Source organism: Haliotis rubra, unplaced genomic scaffold (genome assembly GCF_003918875.1).
Source record: "Haliotis rubra isolate DU_JTF1 unplaced genomic scaffold, ASM391887v1 Scf272, whole genome shotgun sequence".
NCBI lineage: Eukaryota > Metazoa > Mollusca > Gastropoda > Lepetellida > Haliotidae > Haliotis > Haliotis rubra.
Window position 1 is genome coordinate 1,026,813 of NW_025766803.1, and position 25,111 is coordinate 1,051,923.

Consider the following 25,111-nt stretch of genomic DNA (forward strand, 5'->3'; position numbering starts at 1 on the left):
ATCCATGATTTAATTTTTACTAAAGTGTTGTTGCTCATAAGGACGGGTTATATATATAAATGTTTAGATATAAAGGTTACTAAAGGCTAAAATCGATTCTATTCCATTTCTTCAACAATAAGTTGGGATATGTGGGGAGTTTTCAAGTTAATTTTTATTTCCAGTAAATAGCCGGCATTTGGGGCCTCGCTTGTCCCTGATGTAACATTTGAGCTTACCCGATGTATAAATACACAACATACCATCAGGTTATCTCCCATTTGACAGACACCCATTTGACAGGCAGTCAATTGACAGACACTGAGTAGAAGGTTAATTAGGGTAACACCTACGGGTATAATGGAACAGTCCACTGTCTAGTGAGTAGAGTAGGGTGAGTCTAAAACAGGTTCGTTACTGAGAAGTTTAATTGTGCGTAAAAAGAACATTGTTGTGATTAAATGATAATCTGTCTTCTCTTCTCAAAACAGTTTTACTATCAATTATTATCAAATATAAAAACAGGTTTGTCACTGAGCGGTTTGATTGTGTTTATTGATGGCAACATATTTTATTCATTCAAGACAAGAATTGAGCATAAGTTTTCCAACTTAAAAAGCCCTCTCCCAATAATAGGATATCAATGTTTTAATTTTAACAATACTTTCTAAAGATTGTAACAGTTTATCTCTTTGAATAGTATACAATCAACATTCAAGGAAGTAATGAAAAATATTCTCACATCCATGGCCACGTTGACATGATGCGTAATTTGTTTGCATATTTATTCTAAATAATTCATAATTAAGCGTATTTGTCATCTATCTTAATCTTGTGTGCAAAACATTTAACCTATTTATTCCATATGAATAATATTTAGGTAAACATTTTTGTTTCACGTGGATATAAGATATAAATGATGCAACAGAGTCGTAATTTCTAATAGCTGAGGGAATATTATTCCACATTTTAACTGCTGATGGAATAAAAGATGTTGAGTACCTCAGTCTTGTACATGGTTGGCTAAAATTATCCTAGTTTCTTAACTCATAGATTGTCCGGTTGACTAGTACAGGTGGGAGTAAATCCTGAAGAAAAACTGGTGTCTTTCTGTTTAGTGGGAACTTTAATTTCTGAAATGCTCCAATAGTTCTATATGTCTTCTTGACAATGTGATGATGACAACTCCCGTTAGACGAGAAGGTTAGACTGAAATGTTTATGAAAAGCAACTGTTTTTAAATATTGCAGCAATCAAAATTCAAAATTCAAATCTTTTCGGCTATATTTCAATGTAAATGTTATAGTTTCAGCTTTTTTCTTGTGTTTTTATTTGGACTATTCCATTATAATGTGTAGGTAACAGGGAGTAGCTAATCAGTTCTTTGAACCGTATATGTTGTTTGTTTTAAGGCGTCTGCGAACTGCCTGTCTGCGTAATGGGAGGACACCTACCATCCCCTTTCGGGCAAACACGATTGCTTGACCTTGCATTACATACATAACCTCCCTTAAAAGATCTTGCATTAAATGCATTAATTTCCTTAGATGACCTTGCATTACAGGCATTAGATACCGTAAATTACCTTGTATTACATGCATTAGCTACTGTAAATTACCTTGTATTACATGCATTAGCTACCGTAAATTACCTTGTATTACATGCATTAACTACCGTAAATTACCTTGTATTACATGAATTAGCTACCGTAAATTACCTTGTATTACATGCATTAGCTACCGTAAATTACCTTGTATTACATGCATTAGCCGCCGTAAATTACCTTGTATTACATGCTTTAGCTACCGTAAATTACCTTGTAATACATGGCCACAAAATTATTGATGCACATAATGCAATGTTCAGTCAAAGGTATATTTGTTTTTGTTTTTGCCTCTCTTTAGCAAATCAATCTTCAGTCTGTGAACAACATATGAAAACATTTGAACAGGGCTCGTCCATATAAAAGCTACTCCAACGTGTAGCTGGAACATTCTGACATGAAACATTTTGCCAACGAGGGTGCTGTCAGAATGTCTTTTACAAGCTTCTTAGGCCGATTTATACACTGTATTGACAGGAAAACAAATCTATGCTTTGACAGCTATAAACAAAACTGATACTGATAAACTGATACTGTTGCATTTTGTTTTTTATTTATTTCTGAAGTGTTCAACATTGTTGATGTAAAATTCATCGATCAGAGAAACCATCTCACAGAACATTAGGAGTGTGTCGTCGATGTTAACGTCGTGTATGTATTCCTGTTCTAACTTCAGCTGTGAACTGTTAGTACTGTGAAAATAATGTCGTAGTGCTATTTACTCTGTCAACATAATTGTTACTCTATCACACTACTGCTTATCACACTTCTGCTAATAATAAACCGATACAGTTCTACTTTGGTTGTTGGTCTTCTTTCACAGCCTATGTTTTCTGTTGATATTCTGTATCGGTTTGCTTTTTCTCTGTTAATTTTCTGTGTCATTTCTTTTTACATCTTCAGCCTTGGTGGTGTTTTACCTGCCTGTATTCTTGTGCTATTTGCTCTGTTAATATTGTCACAGATCTATTTTACCATGAAGATTGTCATTTTCTCTTTTAATAATATTAATTGAACATTCATCAATCGTAAAGTGACAGGTATAATCGTTGTAAAACAATGTTGTAATCATATTATATTGTTCCTGTTACAATTCAGTAACATACAGTGGTGTGCTAGGTGTCATATTTACATTGGAGATAAGTGCAATCCGGGAGCATGTTCCATCATTACTATTTGTACCACACTCAATATACAGACTAGGCTTGTCTTGCTGAAAACTGAATATTAATTTCTCTGGCTTCATTACCATTTTCATTTCTACTGCCCTGATAATTGTACAGCAACTGCATATGTACTCCTGCTCTGTGTTGTAATGCCATTGTAGTTACTTTATAACATTTTTTACTGATCTATAAACTAGTTAATTGTACAGTACAGTACTTTATTTATTAGACAGCATCCCTATTTGTTGACTTCACACAATAGTTCACCCATAGTTCCCTATTGACAGGTGACAATTTATTTATTTCAAACTGTATGTATTGAGTATCATATTAGTCATTTTAACTCATTCACTCTTCAAACATAGATTAATCTACTGGACTTCAATAAGAAAAACGAACAACACAATTTCACAAATTTTACCTGTCATTCCAATATATCACTTCATCTTCAGCTACGGCAAAAGGAAATTTATAATATCAGTATTTAAACTTTATGAAACCACGTTATTTCCCAGTTAAGGAACCATCGAAATACTAGCAAAGAATATTAACTTCAAATGTCATTGGCTATAACACATATTTAACTTATCTAAGGTAATGTTTAACATTTCTTCAAGCAATTAAAGAAGCTTTCCCATTAAAACAGTGTGATTAAGAATCTCACTGTAACGAAATACGTTCAAGCTGTAGTCTGAATATAACTGACACAGGCGCGCTTTATGTTGCAGCAAAGCGATGCATATCTGCGTTTTAGCCCAGAGAAATATTCTTGACGATTATTTTCAAACTGCCGCCATATGGCTGAAGTAATGCGTCGTAATACTCAACTCAACTCAAGAACTCAAGCTATATTGCTTAGTGTGGTGTTTTACAAACCAACCTACCAATCAAATCGTTTCCTGGAAAATATCATAAACAAGTAATTGTACAAATAATTCGATCACAAAGAACGTCAACAGGCGAACAGTGGAGACGGACTTGTATGGATTCGTCAGTGTGTTAGGTTAGCAGCTTGATGTGACCGGTCAGTGAACCTTCCAGATTAGGCTATTTACATCGGTGACAATGTGTTACTTAGGAAACACTTAGGACTATTTATTTTATCTTGTACTGGATGGCTTGACAAACTGTGGAAGTAAATAAAAAATATCTTTTAAATTAACTCCTTATCTTTCGCATTTGTAATTTGTTGATGGTCTTAACCGCATCGTGAAACTATTTAAATTGTGTGACACTCGCAATATGGAAAGTTACTTCCTGATCACTGGTCGTTCCAGACAGACAGCACATGACGGCGTTACGTCACTTTATTTCGTATGACATCGACCCGTGAAGATCCAGATTAGAATTGATCTTCAGTAACCCATGCTTGTCGTAAGAGGCGACTGACGGGATCGGGTGGTCAGGCTTGCTGACTTGGTTGAAACATGCCATCGTACCCCAATTGCGCAGATCGATGCCCATGCTGTGGATCACTGGATTGTCTGGTTCAGACCCGATTATTTACAGACCGCCGCCATATAGCCGGAATATTTCTGAGTGTGGCGTAAAACTAAACTCATCACTCACTCTTCAACAACAACAGTTTGGAAGTCGACTCTTTGATGTTTGACTCGTGTGTAATGACCTCAGGAAGAAGATTGGGACGATCTAAACCACAAGTACGACCCCACTACTGAATCTGTCAGATAGTTACGTATTCAAGTAGTCAAGGGTTTCAGCTGGCTTGACAAAAAAAAAGTTATTTCATCAGTATGATTTGTGCATTCTGGCACTGACAGTATCACATCAACTCTCGAAGATGCTCAACATGTCATGGAGACTGCTACCAGTAGGCGAGGACACACTTGCCCTTTTTGAGAACGCTGGTGTCAAGACTGTACTGATGTTTCATGACTCAGACATGTATACAAGGGGTGGGTATTGCAGAGAATTTTCATATTGTGATATATTGCGATATGTATTGCAATGTATTGCAAGAAGTTTGGGTTTTTTAAAACCCAACAACCCAAACTACTTATAATCGAGTTAACGCTTGATTTATAAAGCAAAAACTCAACAAAATCAGTATGCTTGATTAAGCTTTAATATAAACTTTTAATCATGACAAAATGAAAATGTAATTACTAATATTTGGCACAAATGAAACAAAGAAAAGAATAATTTAACATCAACACAGTGGTTACGTATACTACTTTGGACTAGTTTCTCCACTCTCAAAACAAGCCCTGAGACAGCAACTTGACCTGGTCAGGACATATAAGAGATCACTGATCATTAATGAGTAAATATGTAACTTAAGACCGAACCTAACTTGGCTTCCGGTGTGAAAAACGGAAATATCCGAAGATTTCCGTGTGTGACAAAGTTTTCCAAGTGCAGGTCAAAATACCGGTTTTCGATCAGCTATCGCAATACGTATCGTTTTCATGTCTGAACCGGTAAATTCCGGTAAACCGGTTAAACTGCGCAGCCCTAATGTATACCCTAGAAACTCCATAAACACGAGGGTGTAAAAGCGTGAGGCTATACCGTCAACACCTACATATACTCAAGAAGAGCATGAAGAAATAAAATCAGCAAAGTTTCTTAGGAGACAGCTGGGAAGCACTTCCTTTGAACATTTCCTGCCTTCAAATAGTAAGGGCAATGTAAGCCAGGCAAAAACAAGTTGATATAAAACATAACATACATCGACAGCTGACAACGATCGAGTTAAGTAGGATGTTGGGTGTGTTGGAATAGTTGAACTTATTGAGTCTTTTCTGGCATAAGGCTTCAGTTAATTTATGATTCGAAGACTTTGACGATGTTTATGATGGTACTAAGCTGTACACTAGAGTGAGTGAGTTGGGTTTTACGCCGTTTTAGAAATATGCCAGCAATACCACGAGGACACACATTGTACCATTGTGGGGAATCGAACCCGGGCCTTCGGCGTGACGAGCGAACGCTTTAAACAAAAGGGTACCCCACCACCTCCTGTACACATGACACAGGTGTCGCACGTGTTTGTTCCACAATATCTCTGTGTTCGACGGCCTTCTGCGCACACTACATTTCGTTGTTCTTCAAGACAGTTGCCTTAAGACAATGCGCCCTTCATTGGAATCAAACCATATCTGTGTTGTCTTCTACACTACACTACACTACACTACACTACACTACACTACACTACACTACACTACACTACAGCCCAACATTACAATCTACCAGTACACTACACTACACTACACTACACTACACTACACTACACTACACTACACTACACTACACTACAGCCCAACATGACAATCTACCAGTACACTACACTACACTACACTACACTACACTACACTACACTACACTACACTACACTACCAGTACACACTACACAGCCCAACATGACATCTACCAGTACACTACACTACACTACACTACACTACACTACACTACACTACACTACAGCCCAACATGACAATCTACCAGTACACTACACTACACTACTACACACTACACTACAGCCCAACATGACAATCTACCAGTACACTACACTACAGTACACTACACTACACACTACACTACCAGCACTACACTACACTACACACTACACTACACCATGACAATCTACACTACACACACTACACTACTAGTACACTACATGACACTACTACACTACACTACACTACAGCACTACAGCCCAACATGACAATCTACCAGTACACTACACTACACTACTACACTACACTACACTACACTACACTACACTACACTACACTACAGCATGACAATCTACCAGTACACTACACTACACTACACTACACTACACTACACTACACTACTACACTACACTACACTACACTACACTACACTACACTACACCAACACTACACTACACTACACTACACTACAGTACACTACACTACACTACACTACACTACACTACACTACAGCCCAACATGACAAGCTACCAGTCTGAACCCAGTGAAGAAATGAAGTATGCTATGTCAAATAAAGGGAAATGGTTCAGTGTTTATCATAATTCTAGTTGCAAAGTATCAAATGAAAGAAAAAATGCCCCCGATTATGAACTACATGTATAGTGGTGTCAATGGACAATTGCATAAAGTAGAACAAAACCAAAGTAAACAACTTCTATTTGACATCCGAATCTAACTATGTACATGCACATGCTATACTACCACAGCAGTACCAGGATATGGTAATTAATGTCTCAACATAAAAAATGCATCAGGAAAAAGGATCGCCAACCAGGGGTGATAATCATGGTGAATAGGATATTCCTACCGACGATGTTTCCAGGTGCGCAACTTTTCGCGGTGGAAATGTTAGCATGACAATTACAACACTTCCAGAACCACACAGTGATCATATACATTTCCTCAAGGAGACTCACATATGGACCCAGTCCGATTATGATCCTGCATTATGAATTTGTAGCACTCAGCAATATTCCAGCTATATGGCAGTAAATAATCGAGTCTGGACCAGACAATCCAGTGATCAACAGCATGAGCATCGATCTACGCAATTGGGACACGATGACATGTATCAAACTGTCAGTGAACCTGACCACCCGATCCCGTTAGTCAGCCTCTCACGACAAGCATTGGTTACTGAAGACCAATTCTAACCTGGATCTTCAGGGGTAAAAAGGAAATGAAAAGAAAAGGGCTGCTGTTACGAATACACACCATCAACCGACATCTAGACCGTTTTGCCTTCGGGGTGACTGGAAACTTTACCACAGATCAATGCGTCAAAATATTACTACACTAGGCTATAGTGGAGATATAATGCATAATGTATCACTGATATGCCCAAGACCCGCTTGGTTTCAAAATAAGATGCGTAAGTTACTCTGAAATTCAACAGCTACAAACTATCGTATTTATAGTGAGCTGCTCAATTACATTTTTTTCTAGGTGAGCTTCTTGAATCGCATTTCCTTTAGGGTAAACTGAATTGGTTTTATAATGAATCACTGTTTGGCCTTTGCAGTTAATATCCTGTGCCAGTAGATTGAATTTTGATGGTTACTTTACTGGTAAATAACGTGGTTCTATTAAGTTTAATAATTAATATTATAAATTTCCTTTTGCCATAGCGTGAGATTGATATGCTATATTGGAATGGTGAATCGCATGACTACTTGTGTTTGTTTGACACGTAGAACTGGCGAAATCGTGTTGTTCGTTTCTTATTGAAGTCCAGTAGATTAATCGGTGTTTGAAGTTTGAACTGAAAGTTAGTGAATATGTTGGCAGCTTGGCGTTAAAATTACTAATATGATAGTTAATATTGACAGTTTGTTATAAATATATTGTCACCTGTCAATAGGGAATCCGAGGAGAGTTCTATGGATATACAACTTCTTTAATATAATATGAGCGACGTTTCGGTGTAGCTACTAACAACGTTATCTAAATGCCACTCAAACAAGTAATAGGGAATCCAACAAACAGGGAAGCTTTCTAATAAATAAGATACTGTATTGTACAATTAACTAGTTTATAGATCAGTATACATTACCAGAAAGTAACTACAATGGCAGTACAACATAGAGCAGGAGTACATATGCAGTTGCTTTACAGTTAGAAGGATAAAGAAAGTAAAATAACAGCTGTAATGGTAATGAAGCCAGAGAAATTAATATTCAGCTACCAGCAACAGTTGTTAGGATTCCATAACAACCCCTGCCTGGGTACTGAGTGTGAAAATATCGATCTTCTCAGACGAATGTCTACACAGCAGTGTTCCAGCTATATAGCGGTGGTCTGTAAGTAATCGAGTCTGGACCAGACAATCCAGTGATCAACAACATGAGCATCAATCTACGCAACTGAGATACGATGACATGTGTCAACGAAGTCAGCGAGCCTGACCACCCGATCTCGTTTGTTGGGTTACTGAAGACCAATTCTTGCCCAAATCTTCACGGGTTTGATGTGAGATGAAATAAGTAACCGAAATAATGATGCTGGAATATATTATACTGCATCGGCATGCGCTCCCGGATTATACATATCTCCAAATGTAAATATGACAGCTAGCACACCACTCCATTTTACTGAATATTAACAGAGACAATATAGTACGATTACAACACTGTTTTACAATGGATATCACTGTCACATTACGATTGAACAATGTTTAATTAATATTATTATAACAAAATTACAATCTTCGTGTGAAAATAGATCTGTGACAATTTTAACAGAGCAAATAACACAAGAATACAAGCGGGTAAAACACCACCAAGGCTGAAGATTAACAAGTAAAAAGAAATGAAACGGACAATTAACAGAGAAAAGGCAAACCCACACAGAATATCAACAGAAACAATAGCGCTGGCAAAGACGACCACCAACCAAAGTACAATTGTAACTGGTTGTTATTACCAAGTAAAACAGAAGTGTGATAGAGAAAAGAACAGAATATAATTTTAGATCATATGTTGACTGAGAAAATAACACTTCGACATTATTTTCGCAGTATTAAAGTTCACAGAATATCAACAGAAAACATAGGCTGTGAAAGAAGACCAACAAGACGGATTATTATTACCAAGGAAAACAGAAGTGTGATAGAGTAACAACAGAAAAGAATATATTTTTAGATTATGTTGACAGAGAAAATAGCACTACGACATTATTTTCACAGTTTTAACAGTTCACAGCTGAAGGTTAGAACAGGAATACATACACGACGTTAACATCGACGACACACTCCTAATGTTCTATGAGATGGTTTCTCTGATCGATGAATTTTACACTAACAATGTTGAACACTTCAGAAATAAATGAAAAACAAAAATGCAACTGTGTCAGTTTATCAGTATCAGTATCAGTTTTGTTTATCGCTGTCAAAGCATAGATTTGTTTTCCTGTCAATACAGTGTATAAATCGGCCTAAGAATCTTGTAAAAGACATTCTGACAACACCCTCGTTGGCAAAATGTTTCATGTCAGAATGTTCTAGCTACAAGTTAGAAAGCTTTAATATGGACGAGCCCTGTTCAAATGTTTTCATATGTTGTTTGCAGACGGAAGATTGATTTGCTAAAGAGAGGCAAAAGCAAAAACAAATATACTTTTGATTGAACATTGCATTATGTGCATCAATAATTTTGTGGCCATGTAATATATGGTCATTTAAGGTAGCTAATGCATGTAATTGACTTTGGGGAAATATACCTCTGTTGACCAGTCTGTGAACCCTTTGAGATGATATGATAATGCTTTCGTACATTTTGTCACACACCGAATCTGCCAGGGACATCTCTCTTGAAACTATATGAGCAAAGGTTGACTTTAATACCCTTTCAACTGCAATATTGGATTTTAAATGTAATGAAAAAAATTCTAAAATTGTTTGATTTAGAAAACCTATCTTCACTGGTTTTGCAAAGAAATGATCATAAATGCCAATATGTTGCATATTGTTTGTTTGCGAATGCATGCCACAATTTGCTGTCTTTAGCAGCCGTACTGGATTTCACTACTCTCTAATTTGACCACTCTGCAAATACGCATGTTTCCCACAGAAACAGAAACCATTACAGGATGCCATGACCCACCACCAATAGAAATCGTACATTATTGTTCATAGCTGATTAGTAAAACTGGCGTCGTTCGGAGGCCATATTGGGCTGAAAGTTAATGTGTAGTAGTAATAAACAAACAAATAGCTTATGTTTAGAAGGCAATATAAAAGCATAATAACACACTACTCAACGGTAGTGATCAGGTGTTCGTTCAGCAGCCAGGTTTGATTTAAAATGTTTTTCGTCTGGTTGCCCACGAAATCTTGAATTATACTTCATATCTTCTAAGTCTCTACCCCATAAAGATATTGAAAGTGTGCATGAAGTTGGAGTGTAGGTTTGTGCACATGTGTGCGATTTAGAGTGAGTTTGTTTGCGACCTTTCTTTCAGAGATTTACCTTATCTTATATACTCAGGAGTTTCCACAAACAACATTTTGTTTGTTGAAGCAAATGTAGGTCAGCCCAAGCACAATGACAGCGTGATGGACAATATATCGTCTCCTAAAAAGAATATGCTCGACAGTAAACCTTTCATCAAAACGTACACATTTAGGAGGTCCAAAATCGTCACTTATTTCCAGTCGTTAAGGAGTAAACTTAATTCGACCAATAAGATTTTTTTATGGCCATAAAATGACAAGAAGCAGTGGTAGGTAGTGTTTCAAGGGCATCTATGCAAACACGAGAGGACATCAATAATATTTAATGTTGCATTAAGAAGGTAGAGATTTCCTTTTGTGGTTCTAGAGTCTCTGTAATTATTGGATGAAAGGCTAGCCACAAAAAACTGCCAAGCTCGTTATTATTTTTTTACGTTCATATTTTTGTTTGATATAGATGAAAGCCTTCAGAGCAGCTTTGGTATCAGCTGTGGAAATTGAACAAGTAATTCTGGAAGAAAAAGTTGAGGATCGTGTGACAGTCACATTGTTGCTAGTGTTGGATAGGCTGCTAATACTTTGTCAGAATGGCGCTTAGTTAAAAATAAGAGACAATGTACAGCGTGGCATTACATTTTGTAGTGGAAGAAAGAGACCATGCTTGCAGTCAGTACAGGTGAGACCAGATAACGAGATGGTGATATAATTGTGAGATTGCTTTTAGGAGGTGTAGCTTTTGTTGGAATCGTACATCGTTCTCTGCTTTTAGCACGGATATAAATGGTTTTGTCACTTGTTGGAACCAATTTGGTTCACAGTTCTTTACAGAAAGGGATGACAAGCAATCATATGCCAGGTTTGACTAATGCACTGTAGAGATAGTATAATACAGCGTTTCTTTAATACTGGAGTACGTGGGTTTAGTTTTAAGCCGCTTTAAGCAATATTCCAGCACTATTACGGTGGGGGACACCAGAAATGGGGCTCACACATTGTACCCATAAGGGGAATCGAACCCGGGTCTTCGTCGTGAGGAGCGAACGCTGTAACCACAGACTACCGCCCACCCCTTTAAAACATTATATTGCCTTACACGATAACGAATGTTTTACCCTTATTTTATGAAGGATTTGTTACTTACTCAATGTCAAATATAGTTCTTTTACAGCAAGTGTTCCACGGTTACGGTGGGTTCTATGACAAGTAGATATTGTAGCCGTGCAAACGTTTTTCACAGAAGTGTGAAGGTTCTATGCAAAGTAGCTCTACTAAAGCCGACCACTGGAAATTGTCGCTCGGATAAACCCATGTTATTCCTCTATTGGCTTCAGGGGGCAGACTTGGGTGGCCACCTTAGTGCCAGTAACGGAGACAAACATACATAATATCTGTATTTCCATTCGGGATGAATAGATGTATGTCTCATATCCAAATTCAACTGGGAAGTTATCTATCTGTTTTAGTTTTGCTCTCGGAAGTATCATTCGTTTGGATGGGTTGGATAAGTATATAAACTCAACACCTCCAATACGCCGGTAGAGTACAATGATAGGCGAACATAGATATTATTTCGTGTACACTCTTTAATTGTGCTCTACAGTATCAGTACATCTAACTGTATAGGGTACTTGCAAAATCTCCTACTTTAAAGTTGCATTTCGTTTTCAAGGTTATATAATTTCAGAATTGGGTTAACTAGGTTAAGGCCAAGGTATGCAAGCGCAGTTCTCCCGTACTGAGCGAATATATAATCACTGGACTACTCGTTCGTTCCGGAAGTAGACAGAAGCCTTAGACATCACATTTTGGAGCGTGGTCTATCGAGAAACGCACTGATTACCACGAACACTGAAACCTGCAATGATGTCAGTTTATTGAAACCCATCATCATGAGTATGGGGCCGACAAACCTCGAAACATTATCAGGCCTAACTCGGGCCAGAATCAGTAATTGAACCCGGTTTCAAATCAGACCACTCGGCAATATCAATGACATTCACACTATCAGACCTATCACGCGGAAAAGGGTTTTGGAAATTTAACAATTCTTTAGTTAAGGACCAATCATTTGTATTGAAAATTAAGGGCATAATTTCCCAAACAGTTCAGCAGTACAAAGTTGGGACAAACGAATATAGTATCAATGGCCAGCTTCTTTTTGAAACTATTTTACTGATGATAAGAGAAGAAACCATTACCCTTCATTTCTGAAAAAAAGAAAGAATTGAGAAAGAAACACAACTTACAAATAAAAAAACATCATATTTCTTCTTAAATTTAGAATCTAGAAACTTCATAAATAAATCATTTTCAAGAATTGAAGATGCGAATGGAAACATTCTAACCACCCAAGATGATATCCATAATGGAGTAAAACTATTCTACCAAAAGCTCCATAGTAATCATGATAATCATATACTTTCTAATATAAATCTTGACGACCTACTGACAAATTTTAAAATTTCAAAACTGAGTCACAACGTACCATCCAGCCTCGAAGATGAACGTAGCAAAAATGAAATCTTAACTGATCTTAAATGTCTTAAAAATGAAAAAAGTCCAGGCGCAGATGGCTTTACTGCTGAATTCCTTAAGTTCTTCTGGCATGATCTAGGAGAATACCTATACGTTCTTTAAATTATGAATACAGAAATGGAGAACTATCAGTGACTCAAAAGGAAGGACTTATTATCTGTATCCCCAAGGGAGATAAGCCTAAACAATATATTAAAAACTGGCTCCCGATGCCACTACTTTCAGCATTTTTCAAAGTTGCCTCTATGGCTATCTCAAAACGAATCAAGTCTGTTCTTGACACATTGATAAATGAAGATCAATCGGGCTTTATGTCTGGAAGATAGATAGGTGATATTATTAAGCAGATTTATGACTTGATTGATTACACCGATACATACCAGATTCCTGGACTTTTACTTCTTGTAAATTTTGAAAAAGCCTTTGACACAGTAGACTGGTCATTCATCGAAAATACACTCACCTTTTTCAGTTTTGGAGATTCCATTAAAAGCTAGGTATGTGTATTAAATAAAAATATAACTTCAAGTGTACTAGTTAATGGCTTTGGTTCTTCAAACTTCCACATCTATAGAGGCTGTCGTCAAGGAGCTCCACTTTCACCACATCTCTTCATACTTTGTGTTGAAATTTTAGCAATAATCATACGAAATAATGCAGAAATAATAGGAATACACGTAAACAATGTTGAATACATAGTTATTCAATCAGTTTACCGACGATACTACCTGTTCTCCAGATGGATGTGAACGCTGTCTGCATGCATTGCTTCAGGTTTTGACGACTTTGCCCGTTTTTCAGGAATGAAAGTAAATATAGACAAAACTAGAATTTTATGGATTGACTCTAAAATGTGTAAAGCCCATTTCTGGTGTCCCCCACCGTGATATTGCTGGAATATTGCTAAAAGCGGCGTAAAACCATACTCACTCACTCATATCTGAAGTTACCGTATAGCTCAACATGAACTTTTGTTCTGTAGAGTTGCGACCCCTGGGCCTCTTACTTGTCTATTTGAAATCATTGGCTTTTTAAAACAATGTTCATTTCAAGCACGGTTTGAAATATTACCGTTATGCATGTAGAACTCTGGACTGGTAGGGAAAAATCATATGCTTTGTAATTATTTGGACATGTTTCTGTTTACCGATTGATTCGATATATTGTGTTTGTAACGTATTCTTAATCGTTTTTAACTGACCTTTGTTCTCAGCGTGCGAATCGATGAACTAATTCATGAAGAAATCTAATAACCCATAAGTTACTGTTTTTCGTGTTCAAGAATAGGTACCGGTTTTTATCAGATGAGGCTACTAATGGCCTGTCTTGGTTCGTCGATGATTTTCACCGTATTCCAACCACTTTGAACGTTGGTCATAAGATCATGCACTGGGATGTATATTTGTACTATTTTTATTAAGCCAGACTCGTGTGTGTACAAGCAATAGCTACATGGTCACACTATGGCTGCAATCATGCCAGACCGACTTCCAACTTACATTGTTACATTGCAATGGAATACAACAGGTAAACACACTGTGTTCGCCTGCACTTGTCGGAGCTCAGGTATTTCAAGAAGTCCAAAGAAGCCTTTGACATTTCTCTCAAGAGAGTACAGAGAGTGCATGGTTTAGAGACTAAATGCCATGGCCACCACTATGTTTGGCTGGTGTGAAGGTCAATTAATCTGACGAAATAACAAGCGTGGATTGTGACAGTTACATGGCTGTACATTTAACAGGGACTGTTTTACATTTAATTGGAACTATATATTGTGAACATGATATTGTTGCCATGAACGGTGACATATACCTTTGTTCAGTGAAATATACTGTTATAATTCCATGAGGAATGTCTATTGCTATCTATTAGTCTGTTCCTTATACGTTTTGTTTATCAAAAACACATTCAAACACTATTTATTCGAAGTTTAAGGGACTTACTTCGAAATATCGGAGGTAACCGCAAAATGAAGACTAAATACGCAATACACCAAGACACAAAGATGTTTGACTGTATATATCATGTTGTCCACAGAGGGTTAAAGTGATAGGGTGCCGCAATTTGCTGTCTGAAGTCAAACTTTCCTATGTCTTTCTGATGCGGCAAACAAGCCTCCCTCCAGACTGCACGTTGCATGTAAACCCCAGTTTTTCTTCCTGTCTATTAACCAAAATGATGGAGATGTTTCTTGGTGATGACCTTCCACCACTTGCTTCATCCTCATTGATCAGAAGATGGCTTCCAAATCAATACACGACTCAAATACTCATTAGTCATCAGTTCATACATTACGCAGTAAATCACGAGCTGTATATCTACGACCTTACCTGTCACGTCTAACGATGTAGTGGTAGACAGGTATACAGATACGGATGAGATCTCTGCACTCGGTTTTGCAACAAAAATCATTTTCGCCTTGACGCCAATATATTGTTCGGAAGTAGATAGGCTCTGAAAAATGAACGTTGTGCTGGAATCACAGTTGACCGGTCTAACACTAACTATAACATCTTGCAGAGATATAGGTGATTACATATGTGGGTGTATTATTAATCGAGATTATAATAACGTAAAATATATGTAATAAAATAGACATAAAATATGGTCACTGCTGATAAAGCGACGTGCAATAGAGACTGTAAGCAGACAAAATACTAGTATTGATATCCAAATGTACTTGTCACCTTATTGATAAAGTTACCTATTCTTCGGAAATGTGTTTTATTATAAATACAGGGATTCGTGTACTCAGGACTGTACTGCAAGGATGATGACTCAAGTCGAGCGATGTTCCAGCAGCCCGAGCCGTTGGTGTTTACAAACATACCATGCTTTCTTTCAATTACCTGTCCGCAATTACTCACTCATCAGTGAGATCCTGATGGCACAGACACCTTTAACAGCTGCTTAGTTACTCCAGCATATCGTGGCATCGTGTCACAGGGAAGTATGTGTGCAATCTTCTCGTTAATATATGCATAGAAGTTACATCGACATAAACACAATGTGACAGCTGTGGAATACTCCAAATAATAATGTAAAGGGAACCGTTTGAACCTTCGACATCCTTGTAGCACGAATATAATTGATCTTAACAAGACAAGGTATTCGGAAACAAATCTAATGATGGATGGTGTCGCCCACATATGTTGCAGTTTTCACGTCATAAGAATCCTACAGCAGAACAGAGTAGAAATAAATAACAAAGTTGAATTTGAAAATCCGTCTGTAAAGATTACTTTAAATTGCCAGTGATTGATGACCCGGGGGGATCTTCTGAATCAAATCCTTCTGCTGCTTTGTATTGATGAAGATGATCTATTGAAGAAAACGTCAATATGAGATCCACAGGTGATTCTGACAGAACGTCTGTATACTATCGGGGCTATTATAGTTACTGAAGGATAGAAGATTAGAAATGAAGCAGTATGACGCAAATCTCCCTCAATCAATATTGGAGAAAGCAGGGGCGACCATTTATATCACGTGAAAGATATGGTCAATATCCTCTTATATGTTCGAATAGTTACTCCACATGCATCCTGCAGAAGGTGGAAGGAAGCAACATCCTTATGCAGCGTTGGCATGGTGAACCTGGAGCCTGTGGTCGCTTGCTCGAATCTCGGTGTGCCCGACATTGTTTCTAGGTTTGTTCGTTTAATACCCAGGCTCATGGTTTTCAGTGTATACGTGGCTTGGAATTTATTTCACGTCAAGCTGACGAGTCGTGATACAATTGACTTACTGCTTAAAGTGTCGTGCTATCAAACCCATTCAACTGTAGAAGTTAATGTTGCAAATGCAGTTGCTAAGGTGGCGGTGGAGTAGCCTAGTGGTTAAGGCACTCGCTTGTGACGCCAAAAAGGCCCGGGTTCTATCCCATGTGAAGCCTGTTTCTGCCAGTAGTCCGTGATATTGCTGGAATATTGCTAACAGATGTGTAAAGCAATACTCACTTGCACACGAAACATCAGCGTTTAATGGTCATGGTTATGACCAGTGTATTTGTTTGTTGTGGCCAAAGTAAGCAATATGATCTATCATTCACTAATTATAATACAATTGAATCATAGCACATCTGCATTAAAAATATTTAGTATGTTCAAAAACAGATCCATCACCAATCGTTTGTAAAGGACGTGAAGAACATTCCTTGGATACTGGCATGTAACGAGTGAGTGAGTGAGTGAGTTTAGTTGTACGCCACAGCTATAGCGGCGGTCTGTAAATAATCGAGTCTGGACCACTCCATCCAGTGATCAACAGCATGAGCATCGATCTGCGCAATTGGGAACCGATGACATGTGTCAACCAAGTCAGCGAGCCTGACCACCCGATCCCGTTAGTCGCCTTTTACGACAAGCATAGTCGCCTTTTATGACAAGAATGGGTTGCTGAAGACCTATTCTACCCCGGATCTTCACGGGTCGGCATGTAACGAACACAAAAAAGGACATTAAATAGCTGGTTACTGGTAAGAGACCTTTCAGGTGCAAATACCGACCCATATCCTACCAGATTATAGAAATCCATTAAGAAAATAAACTGTATACTTACAGGACTGCTTTGTATCCTCATCCATCACTATCCGAGTGGCAAACCCAGTAGTGTCCCTTCCACTATAACGCGGAGATCTTCTTTAATACGTGTCATCGTGCCCCGATGGGTGAGTAGTGCTCACGATATCAACCACTGTATGACCACCACTCAGCTATTTACAAATCATACTTGGCCCATCGTTGACTACAACAACGAAAAGTAAACAATAACAAAAAAAAGTTTGTGTAACAATACCGATTCATCATGGTGTAGCTGCACGTTACGGGCGCCGTGGTGTAGCTGTAGCAACGTTGGCTCGTCACCGAAGACCATGTTACATTCAAGGGTATAGAGTTTTAAGCCAATTGTCGATGAACTTTGTTGAAGAACAGCTAAGAGTAACGTAGCTTTTTAAAAACACGATTTAAAGAACATTACAGCTCAGGTTGCAAAGTTGACTCAAAGTCAGATTTATCAGATCATATTCGCGACAGATCTAGCCACAAGTTCCAGTGGGACAAAATTCAAAAGCCCTAACTACCAACTTCAAAGACTTCCATAAAGAAATATTTTAAAAATACTGATAATAATGTTAAGAACTCAACATAAAAAGACTCCAGTCTTCAGTCAACCATGGTTGCAATAAAGGAGTTGTTCATCAACCGTATTATTCCTTGGGACAAACAACATGCACAGAGTCTTCAAGTACTTAGAACAGAGACTAAATTGTGTCTTCTTGAATGGTGCAACTCGTTAGCATTTTTTTCACCGTCAAAGGTCAAATACTTATGCAAGCTGTTTACGACCCTATGTTCGTAACCTCCCCACTCAGCAAATCACTCCCTCAGTCAGCTAGATACCTGTCAGACTCGGAAGAGGTTACCACAGATATTGACGACTGTATTGACGAATGTAAGCGAATTTCAGAAGCTCTCTCCGCGAAGAACACTGCTGACATGATCGATCCTCTGATCTCGGTATTCACGAACAACCTGCTCTTGCTATACACTGAAACTGTCATCTGCGTCCTAAGTAAACTTCGGAAGTCTTGTTTCTTTGTTGTTTTAACGTCACACTCATGATCAGCAATATGCCAGCTATATGACGGCGGTCTGCAAATAATGGAATCTGGAGCAGACAATCAAGTGATTTACAAAAGGAGTATCGATCTACACTGATGGAATACGATGCCATGCATCAACCTAGTCAGCGAGCCTGACCACCCGAATTAGTCGCCACATAAGACATGGTTCCTGATCTTCACGGTTTGCTCCGTATCTAAAATATGCGGAGGATTGGCGCAAATATACTGTAGAGAAATAATATCACAAATTTTATAAATTGATGTCTTTACAGATATTTCAAATTAACGGTACAGACTGAAAGGAATCGTCTCGCTATGGCCCATTGCCAGTTCCAAAGCCCAACCCCACACATCGTCTCGCCAATATTCTTTGTCAATAAAACCATCCCACCCAATGGTCAAATGTCCAGACTGCTGCCATGTAACAATCCATTAGGACACATGTGTTTCAGGAAATCCCAGCCACTTTTCAATCAAAAGGTCACCAGAGACACAGACAAAACACGCACATTGTAAACCAGTTACATACGTGCCTGCTGGCCTTGTGTACGATGAATGTGTTTATCCCTGCACCTGGCGAACAGCTGATATCTGTCTTCTTCTATTACTGTGAAATACAGCCTGATCTAATAAGCTAACTGTACTAATGAAACAAGCGTGGTTGTAAATTCTACACTGGCACACATCAAACTTGTACCAGAAAAACACATCAGTTTATCAGATTCAGGGATACAGTGCCGCTAATGAAACTTATTACTAAATGTAATTTATTGCTTAAAACGAATTTCTGTCAATGTTGGAGTAAATTAACCTAAAATGTGAATAACTCCACTTAGGCCTGTAAAGTAAACGTGGGTCTACCAGTAAAAACGAAAAAGGCAATACAGGGACGCCCACCGAGAAGTTATATATCTCAAAGTGACTGGCTTGTTTACTTTGGAAACCTACTTAACCCCATACAAGAAACTGATGAGAATAATACGTTTGACTGTGTTGTTGATGAGTTCTCCGATCTCATTCATGTGCTATCTGTGATGAACTTTGTTAGGTGAAATCACGGAACGTGAGGTGAAGGAAGCTATTAATAATTTGAAGGCGGGCAAAGCTGCTGGTGAAAGTAGTGAACCCCAGAGTTCCTTTGACTATCTTGTGAATCTGATCTTGTTGTACCATATTTGAAACATATTCTTGAATAAGATTTTAGATACTATCGTATTTCCAGAAAATTGGAAGATCAGTATGATTATTTCGCTCGAAAGGATAACCTCTCGATAATAGTAACTAGGTATCTCGCCACTAAATATTACATAAAAACTCTTCATGTTAATCATAGAAAAACGATTAAGAATATGAATGAAGTAAATGACCTATTGTCGAAGTCGCAAGCTAATTTCCGTCCGAATTATTCTACTGTTGATGATTTGTTTGTACTACAAGCTCTTTCTTCTAAATGTCAGTGCAAATCCAAAGGTCGCTTTTAATGTGTATTTGTTGACTTTACGAACGCCTTTGATTTTGTTAATAGGAAGAAACTCATATATTTACTTATTACTAAGGGATACCATGGCAAACTGTCAGTGCTTTTAAAAAATATGTTTGCTTCTGTGAGTGCATGTACAAGTTAAATAACAACATCCAGTGGTGCAAGACTACGTCAGGGGTGTATTCTACGTCCTTTACTGTTTATATTCTTCATAAATGAGATTGCAACTGAAGTCAGGAGATATTTGTTACACAGGAAATTACGGACATAATGCTACTTCTCTTTGCTGATGATGATGTAAATGGCTTGCAAAGACAGTTAAATGTCTTACAATCCTGTTGTACCAAATGGGGATTAGAAGTAAATCTTAGCAAATCCAATGTTATGCAGGTCAAAACATTGATTACACAACAGTCTCGTTTCCTGTTGACTGGGTACCGTCCTATTGCGCAACTAAGTACAATAACCAGTCCAGAATTTTGAGACTAATTCATTTAACTGGATACATAATTATTAATTAGTATTATTTGATACATCTAAGCACTTGTACATTGCAACACTACGCTCCTTCTAATCCTTGCAAACACGGCGTGCAGCGTGCTCTGTCGTACAGCGAGCTCTGACAAGCGGAAACCTGGAAATTGTGGAAATCTCAAAACGAGGCTCTCCCGCTAGAAAACGTTTGGCGGCCTGGTACGGACTTGATATTATATCAATAACATTGTGCGTTTACAAAACTACAGTGAATAAGCGCACAAAAAACCACATAACAGGTGTAACCAGTGAGCCAGATGCATTGTGAATCATTTTACGACCTCATCAAACAGGAGCAGTCTGTGACGTCTTAGTTAAGGTCATGCTGCCTACACCTCGCCACAAAATATAGAAATACGATATTATTAAAGTTTAAAATTAATATTCATTTGTAAATAACATTTTCTTATGAAACAAGAAATTGAAATTCAGCGTAACCATAGTTGTTTGTGATGTCTAGTTTCACTTTCACGCGAGAGTATTCGGATCGGCTGAAAGGTAGGTCATTGTCTGAATAGGTAAATGAGACTCTTTTGTTTTTAGAAATGGTGTTGTTGTTGCAAAACTGAAAAATGTTTCTTGGTTCATCTGCCTTACATGTTGTCACTTATTACGAATGTTTAGGTCTTATGTTTTCTTCAAGACTGACGTGGTCTTTGTCATGTAAGCAATTAGCTAATCAGGCAAGCAAATGCATTATTCCCCTGTATATTATATTCAGGAAAACAGATTTGTATCTTTCCTCACAGCGAGTTCTGTTTTTAAGGACAAAATATGCCTTTTCTCCCATATGGCTTTGAATTATGGGGTGCTAAGTATTAAATTGTGATTGAAAAGGTCCATACTTCATATTTAAACGTTTTCTAGGTGTTGGTAAGTTTGCCTGTAATAGAGCAATCCTTGGTGAAACTGGCCGCAGTAGCATTTTTGTAGGCAGTCAATTAAGGGTAATTGTATATTGGATTAAGTTACTAAGAATGTCTTCAGATAGAAATCCACACCAGTGTTAAAGATACTTGATGACAAAGGCAAGAATAATTGGGTTTCAGGTATTAGGAATTTATTTTTTGTTACCGGTTTTTCATATGTATGGATATCTCAAGATGTGGGGGCTTCACACTTGTTTCTATTTTTATTTAAACAAAATTTAAAGGATATATTTTGTCAACAATGGCACTGTGATCTTTCTTCATCACTGTATCTCAGTAATTATAGCAAAGTGGAACCATTGTTACAAACAGAAGGATACTTAACGTCTTTAATCGATAAGACTTATAATTAGTTTCAGCATATTGTAAATTCAGAATTTCACTACATAATTTTCTTGTAAATGCAGGTCCAAAAAGAGTTAAGAAGTAGAGGACGAATATCATGTTTTTATCTATGTGTGAACAATATTCTAATTTAAGGTATAAATTTCTCCCTATGGTGCAGGGTAGATTTAAATATCGCCAGCTGACGATAAATCTTTTAAACTCTGATTATTTAGGTCTGATCCATGCTGTTGCTGTGGTTTTTAAAAATGTGTTTGTAGTTAGAAAAGTGTAAACTGCCTTTGAATTTCAATATGTACATCATGTGGGAAATGTTAAAATGTTAAATTGGTATTTTCATTTCTACTAGGGGCTTTGGGCCTGAAGTACTGAAATAAACTGTCTGTCTGTAAAGTAGACATGGGTCTACCAGTAAAAACGTGACTTATTGTATGCAATATAACATCCGATCAAACTTATTCACAATCATATTTAAAAATAATTTTAATTAAAAATAATTTTGCTTTTTGTTGCCTGGTGTGGTCTCCATGGTACATTGACCATATCTACGTTGTATTTACTGCATGCATTCATGTGCTCATGACGCAAGCTTCCAGGAAATAACTTGAAGTTGAACAAGTTTAATGAAACGATGGGCGAGTGAGTAACTACCGCGGGACACGTTCAGTCCAGTCATCTTAGGAGACACAGGTCGTTTTTCACAGTGGTGTCCCTTTGGCACGCCAGGCACCTATGAATGTAAATTCGAATATCGGTTCACCCGATAACGTGTCGAGATTAGTTAGCTCCACACCCGTTCTCGTGGGTGTCACTGAAGTGGTGAAGAAACCGACACCATTTCGGTCTTTCCTCGCACGTTAAGCTTCTCGTCATATAACAGGGCCCCGTTCCTCAAAGCGATCGTAGCGCTACGACAGTCGTAAGTCTTTGTTAAAGTATGGGAGTTACGATCACCTTAGCGCTACGATCGCTTTTAGGAACGGGCCACTGAACTATTGTTGAAAGCAGCGTTGAACTAACTCTGTCACTCACTAACAACAGTCTATCTAGAATGTCAGAGATGATAACCTTGCTTCCCAACTGACATTAGAAAAGGCATTGTCCCGCTTCATCAATTTCATATTTAAATATATGAATGTATTTTCAGTTAAGTTTCGGGGGCGGTGGGGTAGCCCAGTGGTTAAAGCGTCACGCCGAAGACCACGGTTCGATTCCCTACATGGGTACAATGTGTGAAACCCAATTCTGGTGTTCCCCCGCCGTGATATTGCTGGAATATTGCTAAAATCAGCGTAAAACTGAACTCACTCTCTCAGTTAAGTATCCCCAAGACTGTATATATAGCAAGAGTGATGACACCAGCATTTCCAAACCACCACCAAGTCTGAGATGATCGGATTCGTACTTGGTCGAGGAACACAAGAGTAGGTCAGGTCACATATGTCTTCTGATAGAAACAGGCAGCAGGTGGCATGACCACCATTACGACTATTAGTAATGTACTATTAGAACTCTTTAATCGATCTGCAATGCAACCTATAACTATCGAATGAATCATTCATGAACACCTGGTACACCATCAGCCGACCACTTAGTATTACTTAATACGTATTTAAGGTTATGCATTATCATCAAATATATTCTGAATTATAGCCATAAATGTAACATGAGCGAGAGTAGCATGGTGTTCGTAAGGTTATGTAAAAGTATTATATGGGTACATTCTTTTTTACTTTACAAGTATTAATGTCCTCATACTATTTTGGAATCGTGTCAATCCAATGGTTGACAGAAATAGCACTTCCCCTACCCACGGTGGTACCTTAGCACAAGAACATTCAGGCCACCCTTTGTAATACCCCGATGCTATTTGTGATCTGACAACTAATATTGACCTATTCTGTATCAGAATACCCACAGGAGTGTCAGTGGTGAAGAATCCTGTAGAATGGATACGGGGAATAGCAGAACAGGTTTCTATGAATATATTGCTCTCTTGTGTTGGAACTGTGCCAAATACGTGAAATAATACTTAAGACTTAAGTAGCTCGCGCATCCCTGGATATATATGTGTCATTAATTTGCCATCTTCTGCAAATACTGGGCGTTGAAAGTGAAAGTGAGATACATGTAATGGACATGTAGATCGATGGACACAGAACACACTTGCATAATCAGCTCAGATCATATTTTCTGAGTTAGTTCTCGATGATTCTCCCTGGGACCGGGTTAGAACAGGACCCATATTAAACTGCTCGTTGAAAGAGGTCACAGAATTGGATCTGAAAGTCAGACTGTTTTCAAAACTTGTCCATAAAATCCAGTGGTTGACAGCAAGAGCATTTCCCCTTACCATCGGTGGTACCTTAGCATAAGAACATTTAGGGCACACATTGTAATACCCCGATGGCATGTGTCTGGCCTGACAACTAATATTGACCTATTCTGCTTCCGAATACCCACAGGGGTCACTTATGTAATGTCGCGATGAATCCAATACTGGGGATCACAGAACAGGTTTCTATGAATATATATCACTCTCTTGTGTGGGAACTGTGCCAGATACATGAAATAATACCTAATGCGTAAGGAGCTTGCGCATCCCTGGAGATATATATGTCATTAATTTGCCATCTTCTGCAAATACTGGGCGTTGAAAGTGAAATTAAAATGTAATTGATGTAGATCGATGGACACAGAAAACAGCTGCATAATCAGCTGGTTTTATTTTCTGAGTTAGTTCTCGATGGTGCTTCAGGGGACCGGGTTAGAGCAGGGCCTATATTTAACTGCTCGTCGTAAGAGGTCAGAGAATTGGATCTAAAGGTTTGTATGAGAGTCTCCAGCTAATGGCTGCTCACACACCTGGTTGGGGTGTTATATGTGAAGTATCCGACACCCCTCTCCAGCTGATGGCTACTCACACACCTGGTTTTGGTGTTATATGTAAAGTATCCGACACCCCTTCCCCTTTTACCCACA

General features: G+C 38.1%; 1 long non-coding RNA gene across 1 annotated transcript; it reads left to right on the plus strand.

The window, feature by feature from the left end:
- The first annotated feature begins 667 nt into the window (after positions 1-667).
- On the plus strand, positions 668-22,533 carry LOC124280710. Its single transcript, XR_006899751.1, has 3 exons — positions 668-795; positions 18,083-18,087; positions 22,524-22,533. It is a non-coding gene; the product is annotated as an uncharacterized LOC124280710 (long non-coding RNA).
- Positions 22,534-25,111: the final 2,578 nt, after the last annotated feature.